The sequence below is a fragment of the Lissotriton helveticus genome, chromosome 12 (genome assembly GCF_964261635.1).
Source record: "Lissotriton helveticus chromosome 12, aLisHel1.1, whole genome shotgun sequence".
Taxonomy (NCBI): Eukaryota; Metazoa; Chordata; class Amphibia; order Caudata; family Salamandridae; genus Lissotriton; species Lissotriton helveticus.
The window spans coordinates 162,344,576-162,368,179 of record NC_136073.1 but is presented as its reverse complement, the minus strand read 5'-3'; the positions used below and the strand labels follow the sequence as shown (position 1 = coordinate 162,368,179).

The 23,604-nt window shown below is 43.4% G+C and overlaps 17 non-coding genes across 17 annotated transcripts; all 17 read left to right on the top strand.

The window, feature by feature from the left end:
- The first annotated feature begins 1,087 nt into the window (after positions 1–1,087).
- Positions 1,088–1,169, top strand: TRNAS-CGA (transfer RNA serine (anticodon CGA)). The gene has a single exon. It is a non-coding gene; the product is annotated as a tRNA-Ser (tRNA).
- Positions 1,170–2,498: 1,329 nt separating this feature from the next.
- On the top strand, positions 2,499–2,580 carry TRNAL-CAA (transfer RNA leucine (anticodon CAA)). The gene has a single exon. It is a non-coding gene; the product is annotated as a tRNA-Leu (tRNA).
- A 624-nt stretch (positions 2,581–3,204) lies between these two features.
- Positions 3,205–3,285, top strand: TRNAS-CGA (transfer RNA serine (anticodon CGA)). The gene has a single exon. It is a non-coding gene; the product is annotated as a tRNA-Ser (tRNA).
- Positions 3,286–3,909: 624 nt separating this feature from the next.
- On the top strand, positions 3,910–3,991 carry TRNAS-UGA (transfer RNA serine (anticodon UGA)). Its single transcript has one exon. It is a non-coding gene; the product is annotated as a tRNA-Ser (tRNA).
- A 620-nt stretch (positions 3,992–4,611) lies between these two features.
- Positions 4,612–4,693, top strand: TRNAS-AGA (transfer RNA serine (anticodon AGA)). The gene has a single exon. It is a non-coding gene; the product is annotated as a tRNA-Ser (tRNA).
- A 1,331-nt stretch (positions 4,694–6,024) lies between these two features.
- On the top strand, positions 6,025–6,106 carry TRNAL-CAA (transfer RNA leucine (anticodon CAA)). Its single transcript has one exon. It is a non-coding gene; the product is annotated as a tRNA-Leu (tRNA).
- A 624-nt stretch (positions 6,107–6,730) lies between these two features.
- On the top strand, positions 6,731–6,812 carry TRNAS-CGA (transfer RNA serine (anticodon CGA)). The gene has a single exon. It is a non-coding gene; the product is annotated as a tRNA-Ser (tRNA).
- A 2,032-nt stretch (positions 6,813–8,844) lies between these two features.
- Positions 8,845–8,926, top strand: TRNAL-CAA (transfer RNA leucine (anticodon CAA)). The gene has a single exon. It is a non-coding gene; the product is annotated as a tRNA-Leu (tRNA).
- A 624-nt stretch (positions 8,927–9,550) lies between these two features.
- TRNAS-UGA (transfer RNA serine (anticodon UGA)) lies at positions 9,551–9,632 on the top strand. The gene has a single exon. It is a non-coding gene; the product is annotated as a tRNA-Ser (tRNA).
- Positions 9,633–10,961: 1,329 nt separating this feature from the next.
- TRNAS-UGA (transfer RNA serine (anticodon UGA)) lies at positions 10,962–11,043 on the top strand. Its single transcript has one exon. It is a non-coding gene; the product is annotated as a tRNA-Ser (tRNA).
- Positions 11,044–12,371: 1,328 nt separating this feature from the next.
- TRNAS-AGA (transfer RNA serine (anticodon AGA)) lies at positions 12,372–12,453 on the top strand. Its single transcript has one exon. It is a non-coding gene; the product is annotated as a tRNA-Ser (tRNA).
- Positions 12,454–13,078: 625 nt separating this feature from the next.
- Positions 13,079–13,160, top strand: TRNAS-CGA (transfer RNA serine (anticodon CGA)). The gene has a single exon. It is a non-coding gene; the product is annotated as a tRNA-Ser (tRNA).
- Positions 13,161–13,783: 623 nt separating this feature from the next.
- TRNAL-CAA (transfer RNA leucine (anticodon CAA)) lies at positions 13,784–13,865 on the top strand. The gene has a single exon. It is a non-coding gene; the product is annotated as a tRNA-Leu (tRNA).
- A 623-nt stretch (positions 13,866–14,488) lies between these two features.
- On the top strand, positions 14,489–14,570 carry TRNAS-CGA (transfer RNA serine (anticodon CGA)). The gene has a single exon. It is a non-coding gene; the product is annotated as a tRNA-Ser (tRNA).
- Positions 14,571–15,194: 624 nt separating this feature from the next.
- On the top strand, positions 15,195–15,276 carry TRNAS-AGA (transfer RNA serine (anticodon AGA)). The gene has a single exon. It is a non-coding gene; the product is annotated as a tRNA-Ser (tRNA).
- A 1,327-nt stretch (positions 15,277–16,603) lies between these two features.
- On the top strand, positions 16,604–16,685 carry TRNAS-UGA (transfer RNA serine (anticodon UGA)). The gene has a single exon. It is a non-coding gene; the product is annotated as a tRNA-Ser (tRNA).
- Positions 16,686–17,309: 624 nt separating this feature from the next.
- TRNAS-UGA (transfer RNA serine (anticodon UGA)) lies at positions 17,310–17,391 on the top strand. Its single transcript has one exon. It is a non-coding gene; the product is annotated as a tRNA-Ser (tRNA).
- The last annotated feature ends 6,213 nt before the right edge of the window (positions 17,392–23,604 follow it).

Sequence of the window (23,604 nt, the reverse complement as noted above, 5' to 3'; positions counted from 1 at the left end):
AATAAAAGAAACAAATAGAGAAATAGAACAAACGTGCTTGCTGGATTAGGCAAACACACTTAATAAAAGTGCATTTTCTTTTTTATTCTCCTGTGTTACAAGCTTAACTGCTCCCTGTGTAATTTCTCTTCACCTGCTGTCCCAGGAAGATAATTTTATCTACAGGCTCTTTCTGTGTTTTTTCCCTAGGCTTTCTTTCCCTTTTCTTAGCTGTGTAACTGTTCCTTTACGTGCTCTATTTAGGCGGCATTAATCTCATTTCAGCTCCTTGTACCTGCTTGTTTGTATTGTTTTTAAAAAGTGCATTGCAGAACATCAGGAATTTGCTGTGGGACACCTTGAAAACTTTCGTACAGATTATTTGCACAAAGCTACCAGTAAGTTGTTGTGGCTGAGTGGTTAAGGGGATGGACTCGAAATCCATTGGGCTCTCCCCTCGCAGGTCCGAATCCTGCCGACAATGAGAGTATTTTCGTCTTCGGCTACATTTTTAGAAGTTAACCTTTAGTATTTCTTCCATGTCAGTTTTATAAATAGGTGGCTTATATTCTTGTCACTATTGCCTCTTTACATATTTATTTTTGCTACCCCTTTCATGTCTTTGCTATACCTCTCTTCCTACATCAGCGCTGGTGCAAACGCTTCAAATTATTATACCCTGGCTCACTCAGTCATACCTACATGTGCACTTGAAACTTACTTTACCAATAAAAGAAGCAAAGGGAGAAATAGAACAAAAGTGCTTGCTGGATTAGGCAAAGACACTTCATAAAAGTGCATTTTCTTTTTTATTCTCCCGTGTTACAAGCTTAACTGCTCCCTGTGTAATTTCTCTTAACCTGCTGTCCCAGGAAGATAATTTTATCTACAGGCTCTTTCTGTGTTTTTTCCCTAGCCTTTCTTTCCCTTTTCTTAGCTGTGTAACTGTTCCTTTACGTGCTCTGTTTAGGCGCAATTAGTCTCATTTGAGCTCCTTGTACCTGCTTGTTTGTATTGTTTTTAAAAAGTGCATTGCAGAACATCAGGAATTTGCTGTGGGACACCTTGAAAACTTTCATACAGATTATTTTCACAAAGCTTACTGTAAGTTGTTGTGGCTGAATGTTTCAGGCGATGGACTCGAAATCCATTGGGGTCTCCCTGTGCAGGTTCAAATCCTGCCGACAACGAGAGTATTTTCATCTTCGGCTACAATTTTAGAAGTTAACCTTTAGTATTTCTTCCATGTCAGTTTTATAAATAGATGGCTTATATTGGTGTCACTATTGCCTCTTCACATATTTATTTTTGCTACCCCTTTCATGTCTTTGCTATACCTCTCTTCCTACATTAGCGATGGTGCAAACGCTTCAAAATATTATACCCTGGCTCTCTCAGTCATACCTGCATGTGTACTTGAAACTTACTTTACCAATGAAAGAAGCAAATAGAGAAATAGAACAAAAGTGCTTGCTGGATTAGGCAAACACACTTCATAAAACTGCATTTTCTTTTTTATTCTCCCGTGTTACAAGCTTAACTGCTCCCTGTGTAATTTCTCTTAACCTGCTGTCCCAGGAAGATAATTTTATCTACAGGCTCTTTCTGTGTTTTTTCCCTAGTCTTTCTTTCCCTTTTCTTAGCTGTGTAACTGTTCTTTTACGTGCTCTATTTAGGCGCCATTAATCTCATTTGAGCTCCTTGTACCTGCTTGTTTGTATTGTTTTTGAAAAGTGCATTGCAGAACATCAGGAATTTGCTGTGGGACACCTTGAAAACTTTCATACAGATTATTTGCAATAAGATTACAGGAAATTGTTGTGGCCGAGTGGTTAATGCGATGGACTCGAAATCCATTGAAGTCTACCACGCAAGTTCGAATCCTGCCGACAACGAGAGTATTTTTATCTTCGGCTACAATTTTTGAAGTTAACCTTTAGTATTTCTTCCATGTCAGTTTTATAAATAGGTGGCTTATATTGGTGTCACTATTGCCTCTTCACATATTTATTTTTGCTACCCCTTTTATGTCTTTGATATACCTCTCTTCCTACATTAACGATGGTGCAAACGCTTCAAAATATTATACCCTGGCTCTCTCAGTCATACCTGCATGTGTACTTGAAACTTACTTTACCAATGAAAGAAGCAAATAGAGAAATAGAACAAAAGTGCTTGCTGGATTAGGCAAACACACTTCATAAAACTGCATTTTCTTTTTTATTCTCCCGTGTTACAAGCTGAACTGCTCCCTGTGTAATTTCTCTTAACCTGCTGTCCCAGGAAGATAATTTTATCTACAGGCTCTTTCTGTGTGTTTTCCCTAGCCTTTCTTTCCCTTTTCTTAGCTGTGTAACAGTTCCTTTACGCTCTCTATTTAGGCGCAATTTGTCTCATTTGAGCTCCTTGTACCTGCTTGTTTGTATTGTTTTTAAAAAGTGCATTGCAGTACAACAGGAATTTGCTGTGGGACACCTTGAAAACTTTCATACAGATTATTTACACAAAGCTTACTGTAAGTTGTTGTGGCCAAGTGGTTAAGGCGATGGACTCAAAATCCATTGGGTTGTCCCCGCGCGGGTTTGAATCCTGCCGACAATGAAAGTATTTTCATCTTCGGCTACAATTTTAGAAGTTAACCTTTAGTAGTTCTTCCATGTCAGTTTTATAAATAGGTGGCTTATATTGGTGTCACTATTGCCTCTTCACATATTTATTTTTGCTACCCCTTTCATGTCTTTGCTATACCTCTCTTCCTACATTAGCGATGGTGCAAACGCTTCAAAATATTATACCCTGGCTCTCTCAGTCATACCTGCATGTGTACTTGAAACTTACTTTACCAATGAAAGAAGCAAATAGAGAAATAGAACAAAAGTGCTTGCTGGATTAGGCAAACACACTTCATAAAACTGCATTTTCTTTTTTATTCTCCCGTGTTACAAGCTTAAATGCTCCCTGTGTAATTCCTTTTAACCTGCTGTCCCAGGAAGATAATTTTATCTACAGGCTCTTTCTGTGTTTTTTCCCTAGTCTTTCTTTCCCTTTTCTTAGCTGTGTAACTGTTCCTTTACGTGCTCTATTTAGGTGCAATTAATCTCATTTGAGCTCCTTGTACCTGCTTGTTTGTATTGTTTTTAAAAAGTGCATTGCAGAACATCAGGAATTTGCTGTGGGACACCTTGAAAACTTTCATACAGATTATTTGCACAGAGCTTACTGTAAGTTATTGTGGCCGAGTGGTTAAGGCGATGGACTCGAAATCCATTGAAGTCTACCACGCATGTTCGAATCCTGCCGACAACGAGAGTATTTTTATCTTCGGCTACAATTTTTGAAGTTAACCTTTAGTATTTCTTCCATGTCAGTTTTATAAATAGGTGGCTTATATTGGTGTCACTATTGCCTCTTCACATATTTATTTTTGCTACCCCTTTTATGTCTTTAATATACCTCTATTCCTACATTAGCGATGGTGCAAACGCTTCAAAATATCATAACCTGGCTCTCTCAGTCATACCTGCATGTGTACTTGAAACTTACTTTACCAATGAAAGAAGCAAATAGAGAAATAGAACAAAAGTGCTTGCTGGATTAGGCAAACACACTTCATAAAACTGCATTTTCTTTTTTATTCTCCCGTGTTACAAGCTTAACTGCTCCCTGTGTAATTTCTCTTAACCTGCTGTCCCAGGAAGATAATTTTATCTACAGGCTCTTTCTGTGTTTTTTCCCTAGTCTTTCTTTCCCTTTTCTTAGCTGTGTAACTGTTCCTTTACGTGCTCTGTTTAGGCGCAATTAATCTCATTTGAGCTCCTTGTACCTTCTTGTTTGTATTGTTTTTAAAAAGTGCATTGCAGAACATCAGGAATTTGCTGTGGGACACCTTGAAAACTTTCATACAGATTATTTGCACAACGCTTACTGTAAGTTGTTGTGGCCGAGTGGTTAAGGTGATGGACTTGAAATCCATTGGGGTCTCCCTGTGCAGGTTCGAATCCTGCCGACAACGAAAGTATTTTTACAGCTACAATTTTAGAAGTTAACCTTTAGTATTTCTTCCATGTCAGTTTTATAAATAAGTGGCTTATTTTGGTGTCACTTTTGCCTCTTCACATATTTATTATCGCTACCCCTTTCATGTCTTTGCTATACCTCTCTTCCTACATCAGCGCTGGTGCAAGTGCTTCAAATTATTATACCCTGGCTCTCTCAGTCATACCTGCATGTGCACTTGAAACTTACTTTACCAATAAAAGAAGCAAATAGTGAAATAGAACAAAAGTGCTTGCTGGATTAGGCAAAGACACTTCATAAAAGTGCATTTTCTTTTTTATTCTCCCGTGTTACAAGATTAACTGCTCCCTGTGTAATTTCTCTTAACCTGCTGTCCCAGGAAGATAATATTATCTACAGGCTCTTTCTGTGTTTTTTCCCTAGTCTTTCTTTCCCTTTTCTTAGCTGTGTAACTGTTCCTTTACGTGCTCTATTTATGCGCCATTAATCTCATTTGAGCTCCTTGTACCTGCTTGTTTGTATTGTTTTTGAAAAGTGCATTGCAGAACATCAGGAATTTGCTGTGGGACACCTTTAAAACTTTCATACAGATTATTTGCTCAAAGCTTACAGTAAGTTGTTGTGGCTGAGTGGTTAAGGCGATGGACTAGAAATCCATTGGGGTCTCCCCGCACAGGTTCGAATCCTGCCGACAACAAGAATAATTTTTTCTTCGGCTACAATTTTAGAAGTTAACCTTTAGTATTTCTTCCATCTCAGTTTTAGAAATAGGTGGCTTATTTTGGTGTCACTATTGCCTCTTCACATATTTATTATCGCTACCCCTTTCATGTCTTTGCTATACCTCTCTTTCTACATCAGCGCTGGTGCAAACGCTTCAAATTATTATACCCTGGCTCACTCAGTCATACCTGCATGTGCACTTGAAACTTATTTTACCAATAAAAGAAGCAAAGGGAGAAATAGAACAAAAGTGCTTGCTGGATTAGGCAAAGACACTTCATAAAAGTGCATTTTCTTTTTTATTCTCCCGTGTTACAAGCTTAACTGCTCCCTGTGTAATTTCTCTTAACCTGCTGTCCCAGGAAGATAATTTTATCTACAGGCTCTTTCTGTGTTTTTTCCCTAGCCTTTCTTTCCCTTTTCTTAGCTGTGTAACTGTTCCTTTACGTGCTCTATTTAGGCGCAATTAATCTCATTTGAGCTCCTTGTACCTGCTTGTTTGTATTGTTTTTAAAAAGTACATTGCAGAACATCAGGAATTTGCTGTGGGACACCTTGAAAACTTTCATACAGATTATTTGCACAAAGCTTACTGTAAGTTGTTGTGGCTGAATGTTTAAGGCGATGGACTCTAAATCCATTGGGGCCTCCCTGCGCAGGTTCAAATCCTGCCGACAACGAAAGAGTATTTTCATCTTCGGCTACAATTTTAGAAGTTAACCTTTAGTATTTCTTCCATGTCAGTTTTATAAATAGGTGGCATATTTTGGTGTCACTCTTGCCTCTTCACATATTTATTATCGCTACCCCTTTCATGTCTTTGCTATACCTCTCTTCCTACATCAGCGCTGGTGCAAGCGCTTCAAATTATTATACCCTTGCTCTCTCAATCATACCTGCATGTGCACTTGAAACTTACTTTACCAATAAAAGAAGCAAATAGAGAAATAGAACAAACGTGCTTGCTGGATTAGTCAAACACACTTCATAAAAGTGCATTTTCTTTTTTATTCTCCCATGTTACAAGCTTAACTGCTCCCTGTGTAATTTCTCTTAACCTGCTGTCCCAGGAAGATAATTTTATCTACAGCCTCTTTCTGTGTTTTTCCCTAGTCTTTCTTTCCCTTTTCTTAGCTGTGTAACTGTTCCTTTACGTGCTCTTTTTAGGCGCAATTAATCTCATTTGAGCTCCTTGTATCTGCTTGTTTGTATTGTTTTTAAAAAGTGCATTGCAGAACAACAGGAATTTGCTGTGGGACACCTTGAAAACTTTCATACAGATTATTTGCACAAAGCTTACAGTAAGTTGTTGTGGCCGAGTGGTTAAGGCGCTGGACTCAAAATCCATTGGGGTCTCCCCGCGCTGGTTCGAATACTGCCGACAACGAGAGTATTTTCATCTTCGGCTACAATTTTAGAAGTTAACCTTTAGTATTTCTTCCATCTCAGTTTTATAAATAGGTAGCTTATTTTGGTGTCACTATTGCCTCTTCACATATTTATTATCGCTACCCCTTTCATGTCTTTGCTATACCTCTCTTCCTACATCAGCGCTGGTGCAAGCGCTTCAAATTATTATACCCTGGCTCTCTCAGTCATACCTGCATGTGCACTTGAAACTTACTTTACCAATAAAAGAAGCAAATAGAGAAATAGAACAAAAGTGCTTGCTGGATTAGGCAAACACACTTCATAAAACTGCATTTTCTTTTTTATTCTCCCGTGTTACAAGCTTAACTGCTCCCTGTGTAATTTCTCTTAACCTGCTGTCCCAGGAAGATAATTTTATCTACAGGCTCTTTCTGTGTTTTTTCCCTAGTCTTTCTTTCCCTTTTCTTAGCTGTGTAACTGTTCCTTTATGTGCTCTATTTAGGCGCAATTAATCTCATTTGAGCTCCTTGTACCTGCTTGTTTGTATTGTTTTTAAAAAGTGCATTGTAGAACATCAGGAATTTGCTGTGGGACACCTTGAAAACTTTGATACAGATTATTTGCACGAAGATTACTGTAAGTGGTTGTGGCCGTGTGGTTAAGGCGATGGACTCGAAATCCATTGGGGTCTCCCCCTGCAGGTTCGAATCCTGCCAACAATGAGAGTATTTTCATATTCGGCTACAATTTTTGAAGTTAACCTTTAGTATTTCTTCCACGTCAGTTTTATAAATAGGTGGCTTATATTGGTGTCACTATTGCCTCTTCACATATTTATTTTTGCTACCCCTTTCACGTCTTTGCTATACCTCTCTTCCTACATTAGCGATGGTGCAAACGCTTCAAAATATTATACCCTGGCTCTCTCAGTCATACCTGCATGTGTACTTGAAACTTACTTTACCAATGAAAGATGCAAATAGAGAAATAGAACAAAAGTGCTTGCTGGATTAGGCAAACACACTTCATAAAACTGCATTTTCTTTTTTATTCTCCCGTGTTACAAGCTTAACTGCTCCCTGTATAATTTCTCTTAACCTGCTGTCCCAGGAAGATAATTTTATCTACAGGCTCTTTCTGTGTTTTTTCCCTAGTCTTTCTTTCCCTTTTCTTAGCTGTGTAACTGTTCCTTTACGTGCTCTATTTAGGCGCAATTAATCTCATTTGAGCTCCTTGTACCTGCTTGTTTGTATTGTTTTTCAAAAGTGCACTGTAGAACATCAGCAATTTGCTGTGGGACACCTTGAAAACTTTCATACAGATTATTTGCACGAAGCTTACTGTAAGTTGTTGTGGCAGTGTGGTTAAGGCGATGGACTAGAAATCCATTGGGGTCTCCCCGCGCAGGTTCGAATCCTTCCGACAACCAGAATATTTTCATCTTCGGCTAACATTTTAGAAGTTAACCTTTAGTATTTGTTCCATGTCAGTTTTATAAATAGGTGGCTTATATTGGTGTCACTATTGCCTCTTCACATATTTATTTTTGCTACCCCTTTCCTGTCTTTGCTATACCTCTCTTCCTACATTAGCGATGGTGCAAACGCTTCAAAATATTATACCCTGGCTCTCTCAGTCATACCTGCATGTGTACTTGAAATTTACTTTACCAATGAAGGAAGCAAATAGAGAAATAGAACAAAAGTGCCTGCTGGATTAGGCAAACACACTTCATAAAACTGCATTTTCTTTTTCATTCTCCCGTGTTACAAGCTTAACTGCTCCCTGTGTAATTTCTCTTAACCTGCTGTCCCAGGAAGATAATTTTATCTACAGGCTCTTTCTGTGTTTTTTCCCTAGTCTTTCTTTCCCTTTTCTTAGCTGTGTAACTGTTCCTTTACGTGCTCTATTTAGGCGCAATTAATCTCATTTGAGCTCCTTGTACCTGCTTGTTTGTATTGTTCTTAAAAAGTGCATTGCAGAACATCAGGAATTTGCTGTGGGACACCTTGAAAACTTTCATACAGATTATTTGAAAGCTTCCAGTAAGTTGTTGTTGCCGAGTGGTTAAGGCGATGGGCTAGAAGTCCATTGGGGTCTCCCCGTGCAAGTTCGAATCCTGCTAATAACGAGAGTATTTTCATCATCGGCTACAATTTCAGAAGGTAACCTTTAGTATTTCTTCCATGTCAGTTTTATAAATAGGTGGCTTATTTTGGTGTCACTATTGCCTCTTCACATATTTAATATTGCTACCCCTTTCATGTCTTTGCTATACCTCTCTTGCTACATTAGCGCTGATGCAAAATCTTCAAATTATTATACCCTGGCTCTCTCAGTCATACCTGCATGTGCACTTGAAACTTACATTACCAATAAAAGAAGCAAATAGAGAAATAGAACAAACGTGCTTGCTGCATTAGGCAAACACACTTCATAAAAGTGCATTTTCTTTTTTATTCTCCCGTGTTACAAGCTTAACTGCTCCCTGTGTAATTTCTCTTAACCTGCTGTCCCAGGAAGATAATTTTATCTACAGGCTCTTTCTGTGTTTTTCCCTAGTCTTTCTTTCCCTTTGCTTAGCTGTGTAACTGTTCCTTTACGTGCTCTATTTAGGCGCCATTAATCTCATTCGAGCTCCTTGTACCTGCTTGTTTGTATTGTTTTTAAAAAGTGCTTTGCAGAACATCAGGAATTTGCTGTTGGACACCTTGAAAACTTTCATACAGATTATTTGCACAAAGCTTACAGTAAGTTGTTGTGGCCGAGTGGTTAAGGCGATGGACTCAAAATCCATTGGGGTCTCCCTGCACTGTTTAGAATACTGCCGACAACTAGAGTATTTTCATCTTCGGCTACAATTTTAGAAGTTAACCTTTAGTATTTCTTCCATCTCAGTTTTATAAATAGGTAGCTTATTTTGGTGTCACTATTGCCTCTTCACATATTTATTATCGCTACCCCTTTCATGTCTTTGCTATACCTCTCTTCCTACATCAGCGCTGGTGCAAGCGCTTCAAATTATTATACCCTGGCTCTCTCAGTCATACCTGCATGTGCACTTGAAACTTACTTTACCAATAAAAGAAGCAAATAGAAAAATAGAACAAAAGTGCTTGCTGGATTAGGCAAACACACTTCATAAAACTGCATTTTCTTTTTTATTCTCCCGTGTTACTAGCTTAACTGCTCCCTGTGTAATTTCTCTTAACCTGCTGTCCCAGGAAGATAATTTTATCTACATGCTCTTTCTGTGTTTTTTCCCTAGTCTTTCTTTCCCTTTTCTTAGCTGTGTAACTGTTCCTTTACGTGCTCTATTTAGGCGCAATTAATCTCATTTGAGCTCCTTGTACCTGCTTGTTTGTATTGTTTTTAAAAAGTGCATTGTAGAACATCAGGAATTTGCTGTGGGACACCTTGAAAACTTTGATACAGATTATTTGCACGAAGCTTACTGTAAGTTGTTGTGGCCGAGTGGTTAAGGCGATGGTCTTGAAATCTGTTGGGGTCTCCCCCTGCAGGTTCGAATCCTGCCAACAACGAGAGTATTTACATCTTCGGCTACAATTTTTGAAGTTAACCTTTAGTATTTCTTCCATGTCAGTTTTATAAATAGGTGGCTTATATTGGTGTCACTATTGCCTCTTCACATATTTATTTTTGCTACCCCTTTCATGTCTTTGCTATACCTCTCTTCCTACATTAGCGATGGTACAAACGCTTCAAAATATTATACCCTGGCTCTCTCAGTCATACCTACATGTGTACTTGAAACTTACTTTACCAATGAAAGAAGCAAATAGAGAAATAGAACAAAAGTGCTTGCTGGATTAGGCAAACACACTTCATAAAACTGCATTTTCTTTTTTATTCTCCCGTGTTACAAGCTTAACTGCTCCCAGTGTAATTTCTCTTAACCTGCTGTCCCAGGAAGATAATTTTATCTACAGGCTCTTTCTGTGTTTTTTCCCTAGTCTTTCTTTCCCTTTTCTTAGCTGTGTAACTGTTCCTTTACGTGCTCTATTTAGGCGCAATTAATCTCATTTGAGCTCCTTGTACCTGCTTGTTTGTATTGTTTTTAAAAAGTGCATTGTAGAACATCAGGAATTTGCTGTTGGACACCTTGAAAACTTTCATACAGATTATTTGCACAAAGCTTACTGTAAGTTGTTGTGGCTGAGTGGTTAAGGCGATGGATTCGAAATCCATTGGGGTCTCCTGCACAAGTTCGAATCCTGCTGAAAATGAGAGTATTTTTATCATCGGCTACAATTTCAGAAGGTAACCTTTAGTATTTCTCCCATGTCAGTTTTATAAATAGGTGGCTTATTTTGGTGTCACTATTGCCTCTTCACATATTTAATATTGCTACCCCTTTCATGTCTTTGCTATACCTCTCTTGCTACATTAGCGCTGATGCAAAATCGTCAAATTATTATACCCTGGCTCTCTCAGTCATACCTGCATGTGCACTTGAAACTTACATTACCAATAAAAGAAGCAAATAGAGAAATAGAACAAACGTGCTTGCTGCATTAGGCAAACACACTTCATAAAAGTGCATTTTCTTTTTTATTCTCCTGTGTTACAAGCTTAACTGCTCCCTGTGTAATGTCTCTTAACCTGCTGTCCCAGGAAGATAATTTTATCTACAGGCTCTTTCTGTGTTTTTTCCCTAGTCTTTCTTTCCCTTTGCTTAGCTATGTAACTGTTCCTTTACGTGCTCTATTTAGGCGCCATTAATCTCATTCGAGCTCCTTGTACCTGCTTGTTTGTATTGTTTTTAAAAAGTGCTTTGCAGAACATCAGGAATTTGCTGTTGGACACCTTGAAAACTTTCATACCGATTATTTGCACAAAGCTTACTGTAAGTTGTTGTGGCTGAGTGGTTAAGGCGATGGATTTGAAATCCATTGGGGTCTCCCCGCACAGTTTCGAATCCTGCTGACAACAAGAGTATTTTTATCTTCGGCTACAATTTTAGAAGTTAACCTTTAGTATTTCTTCCATGTCAGTTTTATAAATAGGTAGCTTATTTTGGTGTCACTATTGCCTCTTCACATATTTATTATCACTACCCCTTTCATGTCTTTGCTATACCTCTCTTCCTACATCAGCGCTGGTGCAAGCGCTTCAAATTATTATACCCTGGCTCTCTCAGTCATTCCTGCATGTGCACTTGAAACTTACTTTACCAATAAAAGAAGCAAATAGAGAAATAGAACAAACGTGCTTGCTGGATTAGGCAAACACACTTCATAAAAGTGCATTTTCTTTTTTATTCTCCCGTGTTACAAGCTTAACTGCTCCCAGTGTATTTTCTCCTAACCTGCTGTCCCAGGAAGATAATTTTATCTACAGGCTCTTTCTGTGTTTTTTCCCTAGTCTTTCTTTCCCTTTTCTTAGCTGTGTAACTGTTCCTTTATGTGCTCTATTTAGGCGCAATTAATCTCATTTGAGCTCCTTGTACCTGCTTGTTTGTATTGTTTTTATAAAGTGCATTGCAGAACATCAGGAATTTGCTGTGGCACACCTTGAAAACTTTCATACAGATTATTTGCCCAAAGCTTAGTGTAAGCTGTTGTGGCCGAGTGGTTAGGGCGATGGACTTGATATCCATTGGCGTCACCCCGCACAGTTTCGAATCCTGCCGACGACAAGAGTATTTTTATCTTCGGCTACAATTTTAGAAGTTAACCTTTAGTATTTCTTCCATCTCAGTTTTATAAATAGGTAGCTTATTTTGGTGTCACTATTGCCTCTTCACATATTTATTATCACTACCCCTTTCATGTCTTTGCTATACCTCTCTTCCTACATCAGCGCTGGTGCAAGTGCTTCAAATTATTATACCCTGGCTCTCTCAGTCATACCTGCATGTGCACTTGAAACTTACTTTACCAATAAAAGAAGCAAATAGAGAAATAGAACAAACGTGCTTGCTGGATTAGGCAAACACACTTCATAAAAGTGCATTTTCTTTTTTATTCTCCCGTGTTTCAAGCTTAACTGCTCCCTGTGTAATTTCTCTTAACCTGCTGTCCCAGGAAGATAATTTTATCTACAGGCTCTTTCTGTGTTTTTCCCTAGTCATCTTTCCCTTTTCTTAGCTGTGTAACTGTTCCTTTACGTGCTCTATTTAGGCGCCATTAATCTCATTTCAGCTCCTTGTACCTGCTTGTTTGTATTGTTTTTAAAAAGTGCATTGCAGAACATCAGGAATTTGCTGTGGGACACCTTGAAAACTTTCATACAGATTATTTGCACAAATCGTACAGTAAGTTGTTGTGGCCGAGTGGTTAAGGTGATGGACTAGAAATCCATTGGGGTCTCCCCACGCAGTTTTGAATACTGCCGACAACGAGAGTATTTTTATCTTCGGCTACAATTTTAGAAGTTAACCTTTAGTATTTCTTCCATCTCAGTTTTATAAATAGGTGGCTTATTTTGGTGTCACTGTTGCCTCTTCACATATTTATTATCGCTACCCCTTTCATGTCTTTGCTATACCTCTCTTCCTACATCAGCGCTGGTGCAAACGCTTCAAATTATTATACCCTGGCTCTCTCAGTCATACCTGCATGTGCACTTGAAACTTACTTTACCAATAAAAGAAGCAAAGGGAGAAATAGAACAAAAGTGCTTGCTGGATTAGGCAAACACACTTCATAAAAGTGCATTTTTTTTTTTATTCTCCCGTGTTACAAGCTTAACTGCTCCCTGTGTAATTTCTCTTAACCTGCTGTCCCAAGAAGATAATTTTATCTACAGGTTCTTTCTGTGTTTTTTCCCTAGTCTTTCTTTCCCTTTTCTTAGCTGTGTAACTGTTCCTTTATGTGCTCTATTTAGGCGCAATTAATCTCATTTGAGCTCCTTGTACCTGCTTGTTTGTATTGTTTTTAAAAAGTGCATTGTAGAACATTAGGAATTTGCTGTGGGACACCTTGAAAACTTTCATACAGATTATTTGCACAAAGCGCTACTTTAAGTTGTTGTGGCCGAGTGGTTAAGGCGATGGACTCGAAATCCATTGGGGTCTCCCCGCGCAGGTTTGAATCCTGCCGACAACGAGAGTATTTTCATCTTCGGCTACAATTTTAGAAGTTAACCTTTAGTATTTCTTCCATGTCAGTTTTATAAATAGGTGGCTTATTTTGGTGTCACTCTTGCCTCTTCACATATTTATTATCGCTACCCCTTTCATGTCTTTGCTATACCTCTCTTCCTACATCAGCGCTGGTGCAAGCGCTTCAAATTATTATACCCTTGCTCTCTCAGTCATACCTACATGTGCACTTGAAACTTACTTTACCAATAAAAGAAGCAAATAGAGAAATAGAACAAACGTGCTTGCTGGATTAGGCAAAGACACTTCATAAAAGTGCATTTTCTTTTTTATTCTCCCGTGTTACAAGCTTAACTGCTCCCTGTGTAATTTCTCTTAACCTGCTGTCCCAGGAAGATAATTTTATCTACTGGCTCTTTCTGTGTTTTTCCCTAGTCTTTCTTTCCCTTTTCTTAGCTGTGTAACTGTTCCTTTACGTGCTCTATTTAGGCGCAATTAATCTCATTTGAGCTCCTTGTATCTGCTTGTTTGTATTGTTTTTAAAAAGTGCATTGCAGAACAATAGGAATTTGCTGTGGGACACCTTGAAAACTTTCATACAGATTATTTGCACAAAGCTTACAGTAAGTTGTTGTGGCCGAGTGGTTAAGGCGATGGACTCAAAATCCATTGGGGTCTCCCCGCACTGTTTCGAATACTGCCGACAACGAGAGTATTTTCATCTTCGGCTACAATTTTAGAAGTTAACCTTTAGTATTTCTTCCATCTCAGTTTTATAAATAGGTCGCTTATTTTGGTGTCACTATTGCCTCTTCACATATTTATTATCGCTACCCCTTTCATGTCTTTGCTATACCTCTCTTCCTACATCAGCGCTGGTGCAAGCGCTTCAAATTATTATACCCTGGCTCTCTCAGTCATACCTGCATGTGCACTTGAAACTTACTTTACCAATAAAAGAAGCAAATAGAGAAATAGAACAAAAGTGCTTGCTGGATTAGGCAAACACACTTCATAAAACTGCATTTTCTTTTTTATTCTCCCGTGTTACTAGCTTAACTGCTCCCTGTGTAATTTCTCTTAACCTGCTGTCCCAGGAAGATAATTTTATCTACATGCTCCTTCTGTGTTTTTTCCCTAGTCTTTTTTCCCTTTTCTTAGCTGTGTAACTGTTCCTTTACGTGCTCTATTTAGGTGCAATTAATCTCATTTGAGCTCCTTGTACCTACTTGTTTGTATTGTTTTTAAAAAGTGCATTGTAGAACATCAGGAATTTGCTGTGGGACACCTTGAAATCTTTGATACAGATTATTTGCACGAAGCTTACTGTAAGTTGTTGTGGCCGAGTGGTTAAGGCGATGGTCTCGAAATCCATTGGGGTCTCCCCCTGCAGGTTCGAATCCTGCCAACAACGAGAGTGTTTTCATCTTCGGCTACAATTTTTGAAGTTAACCTTTAGTATTTCTTCCATGTCAGTTTTATAAATAGGTGGCTTATATTGGTGTCACTCTTGCCTCTTCACATATTTATTTTTGCTACCCCTTTCATGTCTTTGCTATACCTCTCTTCCTACATTAGCGATGGTGCAAACGCTTCAAAATATTATACCCTGGCTCTCTCAGTCATACCTGCATGTGTACTTGAAACTTACTTTACCAAGGAAAGAAGCAAATAGAGAAATAGAACAAAAGTGCTTGCTGGATTAGGCAAACACACTTCATAAAACTGCATTTTCTTTTTTATTCTCCCGTGTTACAAGCTTAACTGCTCCCTGTGTAATTTCTCTTAACCTGCTGTCCCAGGAAGATAATTTTATCTACAGGCTCTTTCTGTGTTTTTTCCCTAGTCTTTCTTTCCCTTTTCTTTGCTGTGTAACTGTTCCTTTACGTGCTCTATTTAGGCGCAAATAATCTCATTTGAGCTCCTTGTACCTGCTTGTTTGTATTGTTTTTAAAAAGTGCATTGTAGAACATCAGGAATTTGCTGTGGGACACCTTGAAAACTTTCATACAGATTATTTGCACAAAGCTTACTGTAAGTTGTTGTGGCCGAGTGGTTAAGGCGATGGACTAGAAATCCATTGTGGTCTCCCCGCGCAGGTTCGAATCCTGCCGACAACGAGAATATTTTCATCTTCGGCTACAATTTTAGAAGTTAACCTTTAGTATTTCTTCCATGTCAGTTTTATAAATAGGTGGCTTATATTGGTGTCGCTATTGCCTCTTCACATATTTATTTTTGCTACCCCTTTCATGTCTTTGCTATACCTCTCTTCCTACATTAGCGATGGTGCAAACGCTTCAAAATATTATACCCTGGCTCTCTCAGTCATACCTGCATGTGTACTTGAAATTTACTTTACCAATGAAAGAAGCAAATAGAGAAATAGAACAAAAGTGCCTGCTGGATTAGGCAAACACACTTCATAAAACTGCATTTTCTTTTTCATTCTCCCGTGTTACAAGCTTAACTGCTCCCTGTGTAATTTCTCCTAACCTGCTGTCCCAGGAAGATAATTTTATCTACAGGCTCTTTCTGTGTTTTTTCCCTAGTCTTTCTTTCCCTTTTCTTAGCTGTGTAACTGTTCCTTTACGTGCTCTATTTAGGCGCAATTAATCTCATTTGAGCTCCTTGTACCTGCTTGTTTGTATTGTTTTTAAAAAGTGCATTGCAGAACATCAGGAATTTGCTGTGGGACACCTTGAAAACTTTCATACAGATTATTTGAAAGCTTCCAGTAAGTTGTTGTGGCCGAGTGGTTAAGGGGATGGGCTAGAAATCCATTGGGGTCTCCCTGCGCAAGTTCAAATCCTACTAATAATGAGAGTATTTTTATCATCGGCTACAATTTCAGAAGGTAACCTTTAGTATTTCTCCCATGTCAGTTTTATAAATAGGTGGCTTATTTTGGTGTCACTATTGCCTCTTCACATATTTAATATTGCTACCCTTTTCATGTCTTTGCTATACCTCTCTTGCTACATTAGCGCTGATGCAAAATCGTCAAATTATTATACCCTGGCTCTCTCAGTCATACCTGCATGTGCACTTGAAACTTACATTACCAATAAAAGAAGCAAATAGAGAAATAGAACAAACGTGTTTGCTGCATTAGGCAAACACACTTCATAAAAGTGCATTTTCTTTTTTATTCTCCTGTGTTACAAGCTTAACTGCTCCCTGTGTAATTTCTCTTAACCTGCTGTCCCAGGAAGATAATTTTATCTACAGGCTCTTTCTGTGTTTTTCCCTAGTCTTTCTTTCCCTTTGCTTAGCTGTGTAACTGTTCCTTTACGTGCTCTATTTAGGCGCCATTAATCTCATTCGAGCTCCTTGTACCCGCTTGTTTGTATTGTTTTTAAAAAGTGCTTTGCAGAACATCAGGAATTTGCTGTTGGACACCTTGAAAACTTTCATACAGATTATTTGTACAAAGCTTACTTGTAAGTTGTTGTGGCTGAGTGGTTAAGGCGATGGATTTGAAATCCATTGGGGTCTCCCCGCACAGGTTCGAATCCTGCTGACGACAAGAGTATTTTTATCTTCGGCTACAATTTTAGAAGTTAACCTTTAGTATTTCTTCCATCTCAGTTTTATAAATAGGTAGCTTATTTTGGTGTCACTATTGCCTCTTCACATATTTATTATCACTACCCCTTTCATGTCTTTGCTATACCTCTCTTCCTACATCAGCGCTGGTGCAAGCGCTTCAAATTATTATACCCTGGCTCTCTCAGTCATACCTGCATGTGCACTTGAAACTTACTTTAGCAATAAAAGAAGCAAATAGAGAAATAGAACAAACGTGCTTGCTGGATTAGGCAAACACACTTCATAAAAGTGCATTTTCTTTTTTATTCTCCCGTGTTACAAGCTTAACTGCTCCCAGTGTATTTTCTCCTAACCTGCTGTCCCAGGAAGATAATTTTATCTACAGGCTCTTTCTGTGTTTTTTCCCTAGTCTTTCTTTCCCTTTTCTTAGCTTTGTAACTGTTCCTTTATGTGCTCTATTTAGGCGCAATTAATCTCATTTGAGCTCCTTTTACCTGCTTGTTTGTATTGTTTTTATAAAGTGCATTGCAGAACATCAGGAATTTGCTGTGGGACACCTTGAAAACTTTCATACAGATTATTTGCCCACAGCTTAGTGTAAGCTGTTGTGGCCGAGTGGTTAGGGCGATGGACTTGAAATCCATTGGCGTCTCCCCGCACAGTTTCGAATCCTGCCGACGACAAGAGTATTTTTATCTTCGGCTACAATTTTAGAAGTTAACCTTTAGTATTTCTTCCATGTCAGTTTTATAAATAGGTGGCTTATTTTGGTGTCACTATTGCCTCTTCACATATTTATTATCGCTACCCCTTTCATGTCTTTGCTATACCTCTCTTTCTACATTAGCGCTGATGCAAAAGCTTCAAATTATTATACCCTGGCTCTCTCAGTCATACCTGCATGTGCACTTGAAACTTACTTTACCAATAAAAGAAGCAAATAGAGAAATAGAACAAAAGCGCTTGCTGGATTAGGTAAACACACTTCATAAAACTGCATTTTCTTTTTCATTCTCCCGTGTTACAAGCTCAACTGCTCCCTGTGTATTTTCTCTTAACCTGCTGTCCCGGGAAGATAATTTTATCTACAGGCTCTTTCTGTGTTTTTTCCTTAGTCTTTCTTTCCCTTTTCTTAGCTGTGTAACTGTTCCTTTACGTGCTCTATTTAGGTGCAATTAATCTCATTTGAGCTCCTTGTACCTGCTTGTTTGTATTGTTTTTAAAAAGTGCAATGCAGAATATCCGGAATTTGCTGTGGGACACCTTGAAAACTTTCATACAGATTATTTGCACAAAGCTCACTGTAAGTTTTTGTCGCCGAGTGGTTAAGGCGATGGTCTCGAAATCCATTGACGTCTCCCACGCAGGTACGAATCCTGCCGACAACGAGAGTATTTTTATCTTCGGCTACAATTTTAGAAGTTAACCTTTAGTATTTCTTCCATGTCAGTTTTATAAATAGGTGGCTTATTTTGGTGTCATTATTGCCTCTTCACATATTTATTATCGCTACCCCTTTCATGTCTTTGCTATACCTCTCTTCCTACATCAGCGCTGGTGCAAACGCGTCAAATTATTATACCCTGGCTCTCTCAGTCATACCTGCATGTGCACTTGAATCTTACTTTACCAACAAAAGAAGCAAATAGAGAAATAGAACAAAAGTGCTTGCTTGATTAGACAAACACACTTCATAAAAGTGCATTTTCTTTTTTATTCTCCCGTGTTACAAGCTTAACTGCTCCCTGTGTAATTTCTCTTAACCTGCTGTCCCAGGAAGATAATTTTATCTACAGGCTCTTTCTGTGTTTTTTCCCTAGTCTTTCTTTCCCTTTTCTTAGCTGTGTAACTGTTCCTTCACGGGCTCTATTTAGGCGCAATTGATCTCATTTGAGCTCCTTGTCCCTGTTTTTTTTTTGTTTTTTTTCCTCATAGGCCACTTTGTCGCTACAGGGAAAACTCTAGCTGCAGGAAGACAGTCGTTTCTGTGCCATCGCGAAGCCAGGGATTGGCTTAAAGACCTCCCACAGAGTGGACCTGATGTCTTAATGAGGAAGAGCCCCGCACGGACCATCTCCATTCAAGCTCGTTGTCGGCCGATAGTCCAATAACGTTGTGGCGTGGGGTGCCTCCCATTGGACATGGAGACTTAGGCTTAATCATCGGACCCGGGGGGGAAGAAAAAACAAAAAAAAAAACAAAAAAACAGGCTCTTTAGTTATCCCGTCTCCAATTAACTAAAAAGTTCCAGAATCTCAGAGATCGAGCGCTACAGGCTCTGGCCAAATCAACCTTCGATACTTCATAAAGTGAAGACAACCACTCTGTATGGGTCGGAGAGTTGACATTAACCCAGTTTTTGCATAGTTCCCTTCTTGCTATTAGGATAGCGTAATAAAGAAATTCTCTTTCTAGCCCCTTGATGTTATTATTTATCCCAAATATGACTAAAGACCATGAGATAGGAATAGGGATTCGAAGAATTGATTCTAGTGATGCCTTAACATCTTGCGAGAATGTCTTAATATTCGGACATTCCCAAAACATATGTAGGTCTGAGGCAGCTGGGAGGGAGCATTTACTATAGCACTTCCCTGGTTGAAACTTGGAGAGCTTTTTGGGGGAATAGTACGCTCGATGTAGTGTAAATAGTTGATTGCGCCTCAACCAGGCAGGTTTAATGATTTTATAGAGAAGACTAAAAGATTCTATCCATTTCTCTTCTGCCTGGAGTTCTTCCTCTCCACCCCAAAGTTTTACCGGAAGATCAAATTCGCCCTCTGCTTCTTCAATAATATTCCAGTAATAAAAAGCTACTTCTTTCCCTCCATAAGGTTTCTCAACTAGATTTCTTTCCAATATACTAACTCCACCAAATTTAGCCTTTTCCTTTATTTGAATTCGCAGCCAGCTGGACCATTGTAGGTATATATACCAGGATGATGGTGAGGTTACCTTGTCTGAAAATAGTTCCCAATTCAATAAGGACCCTTCTACGACTAAATCTCCCCAATGTGTTATTCCTGCTTCCCGCAAAGCGGTTTTGACAGTGTCAATATATTGCGAGGAGAGTCCTGAAAGGTCCCAGATCGGTGCATAGTTGGAGAAGTATGCTATCCCTAGCTTAGATTTAATTAGAGTCCATTCTTTAAGAACTATATAGAGCAGGGGTGTCCAAACCTGTCCTGGCGGGCCGTATCCACGCCAGATTTTTGGGATATCCCCATCTGGTGATCACGGTTCGATCCCCGGAGCCGGCGGCAGATCAGAGTGCCCAGGACGGGGTCAACGGGTCCCGGGCAGTCCTCCCCCAGGCGTCCGAGCCCGAGAGCTCTGGTGGTCCACCCCGCGCCTGAGGCCCAGCCGGTGTCCCTGAGCCCTGCCTTGCGTGGGCAGGCAGGCGGGAACCCTACCGCGAAGGTGGGTGGTGGGGAGCTGGGAGTCCTTTCGATCCCGGCCATCTGGTCGCACGTTTCCGCTCGGCCATCTGGTCGCAAGCAATGCTTTCCAATGGGGCGACAAGATGGCCGGGGTTCCCTGGAAGTCCCGATGAGGTGCCATTTGCCTCCCCGATCCCAGCGAGGGCTCCAGGAGGTCGGGCGCCTCTGCGGCCTGGGTCCCCTCCGTCACTCTGTGCGCACAGATTCCAAGAAACAGGGGTAACCTTCCTCCGGATTACTAGGGACAGGGTATTCCCCGACACTCCTCGCAGGCTCGTGGTTCTCTGCCCGGGGGACCAGATAAGATATGCCTGGGCAACACCTCCCTAGGCGGCCGGGGATCCCTTCTCCGGGCCAATGGCATGGCACAATGCCCAGGACGGGCTCCATGGGTCCGGGACAGTGCTCCCCCGGGCGTCCGGGACACCCATCTCCAGGAGGCCAACGGCATGGCAAAGTACCCAGGACGGGCTCCATGGGTCCCGGGCAGACCTCCCCCGGACGTCCGGGGCACCCATCTCCAGGCCGACGGCATGTCAAAGTGCCCAGGACTGGCTCCACGGGTACCGGGCAGTCCTCCCCCGGGCGTCCGGGGCACCCACCTCCAGGCCGACGGCATGTCAAAGTGCCCAGGACTGGCTCCACGGGTACCGGGCAGTCCTCCCCCGGGCGTCCGGGGCTCACATCTCCAGGCCAACGGCATGGCTCAATGCCCAGGACGGGCTCCATGGGTCCTGGGCAGCTTCCCCCCCCCGGCGTCCGGGGCTCCCACCTCCAGGCCGACGGCATGTCAAAGTACCCAGGACGGGCTCCACGGGTCCCGGGCATTCCTCCCCCAGGTCGTCCGGGCCCTAGAGCTCCGGTGGTCCACACCGCGCCTGAGGCCCAGCCGGGGTCCCTGAGCCCTGCCTTGCGTGGGCAGGCAGGCAGGAGCCCTACCGCGAAGGCTCGGGGTGGGAAGCACTTTCGATCCCGGCCATCTGGTCGCACGCAATGCTTTCCAATGGGGCAACCAGGTGGCCGGGCTTCCCTGGAAGTCCCGATGAGGTGCCATTCGTCTCCCAGATCCCAGCCAGTGCTCCAGGAGGTCGGGTACTTTCACGCTTTGGGTCCCCTCTGTCACCTCGCGTGCACAGTTTAGAGGAAAGGAGGGTAATTTTCCTCCGGATTACTCGGGACAGGGTATGCCCGGACACCCCTCCAAGGCTGGTGGTTCTCTGCCATGGGGACCAGATAGGCTATGCCTGGGTAACACCTCCCTAGGCCACCCGGGGCTTCCTTCCGCCAGGCCGACGGCATGTCAAATTGCCCAGGACGGGCTCCATGGCTCCGAGGCAGTCGTTCCCCGGGCGTCCGGGGCTCCATCCAGGCTGACGGTATGGCAGAGTGCCCGGGTCGGGCTCCATGCGTGCCGGGCATTCGTCCCCCGGGCGCCCGGGGCTCCATCCAGGCCGACGGCATGGAAAAGTGCCCAGGACGGGCTCCATGCGTCCCGGGCATTCGTCCCCCGGGCGTCCGGGGCTCCATCCAGGCTGACGGTATGGCAGAGTGCCCGGGTCGGGCTCCATGGTTTTCACGGTGGTCCTCCCCTGGGTGTAAGGGGGCTCCAGGCCGACGGCATGGAAAAGTGCCCAGGACGGGCTCCATGCGTCCCGGGCATTCGTCCCCCGGGTGTCCGGGGCTCCATCCAGGCTGACGGTATGGCAGAGTGCCCGGGTCGGGCTCCATGGTTTTCACGATGGTCCTCCCCTGGGTGTAAGGGGGTTCCAGGCCGACGGCATGGAAAAGTGCCCAGGTCGGGCTCCATGCGTCCCGGGCATTCGTCCCCCCGGGCGTCCGGGGCTCCATCCAGGCTGACGGTATGGCAGAGTGCCCGGGTCGGGCTCCATGGTTTTCACGGTGGTCCTCCCCTGGGTGTAAGGGGGTTCCAGGCCGACGGCATGGAAAAGTGCCCAGGACGGGCTCCATGCGTCCCGGGCATTCGTCCCCCCGGGCGTCAGGGGCTCCATCCAGGCTGACGGTATGGCAGAGTGCCCGGGTCGGGCTCCATGGTTTTCAGGGTGGTCCTCCCCTGGGTGTCGGGGCGCTCCAGGCCAATGGCATGGAAAAGTGCCCAGGACGGGCTACATGCGTCCCGGGCATTCGTCCCCCGGGCGTCCGGGCCTGAGAGCTCTAGTGGTCCTCACTGTGCCTGATGCCCAGCCGGTGTCCCCGAGCCCTGCCCGTCGTGGGCAGGCAGAAGCCCTACCGCGAAGGCTCTGGGTGGGAAGCAGGGAGTCCTTTCGATCCCGGCCATCTGGTCGCCCGCAACGCTTTGCTATGTGGCGACTAGATGGCCGTACTTCCCTGGAAGTGCCTATGAGGTGCCATTCGCCTCTCGGATCCCAGCGAGGGCTCCAGGAGGTCAGGCACGTTCGCGCCCAGGGTCCCCTGAGCCTCGCGGTGCACACTTGTCCCCAGAAAGAGGGGTAGCCTTCCTCCGGATTACTAGGGACAAGGTACTCTGGGACCCCTCACGACCTAGCGGTCCTCAGCTGGCAGCTGGACGGACCAGGATGCGGCCCCAGCCCCGGGTCCGTCCCTGGCCCTGTCGCGTGGCAGGAAGCCTCGGATGGGGTCCGGGAGGGCCCGCGGAAGGCTTCCCCTGTGCCTCCGTGCCTGGGAGCCCCAGCTGGGTCCAGGGGCCCCGCTGTGCCCCGGGTGGGGTGCTCTGGCCCAGGGCCCTGTCCCCCGGCCTGCCGTGCTGCCAAAGGCCCGGGACAGGGTTCCGTGGTGCCCGGGGAGCTCCCCCGTGCTTGGCTGAGTTCAGGAGCTCCGTCAGGGGCCCCTAAGGGCCCCGGTGAGGTTGGCCTCCCCACCCGAAGCTCCGTCCTGGGTCCTGCCGCGCGGCAGGGGGCCCAGGACGGTGTCCGGCAGGCCCGGGGCAGGCTTCCCCTGCGCCTCCGTGCCTGGGAGCCCCGGCTGGTTCCAGGGGCCCCGCCGGGCTCCCGGTCGGGTGCTCGGGCCCTGGGCCCCGTCCCCCTGCCTGCTGCACTGCCAAGGGCCCGGGTCGGGGTTCCGTTGTGCCCGTGTAGGCCTCTCTGCTCATCAAGGTGTCCGGGGGGCCCCGGGTCGGAGGGCCTGTCGGGCCCCCTGGCAGCCTCCATGGCTGGGGCCCATCTGGGGCTCTGGGCCTCCGGTCCACCATGCCCTGGCACCCGCTCACTCCTTCTTTGGGGCACAGGGTGTCCAGACAGCTTCCCTTTTGTGCCTGGCCATCTGGTTGCCCAGATCCCCTCGGCCATCTGGTAGCCCAAATCCCCTCGGCCATCTGGTTGCCCAGATCCCATCGGCCATCTGGTCGCCCCTCTCCCCTCGGCCATCTGGTCGCCCGCAATGCTTTCCTATGGGGCGACCAGATGGCCGAACTTCCCTGGAAGTCCCGATGAGGTGCCATTTGCCTCCCCGATGCCAGCC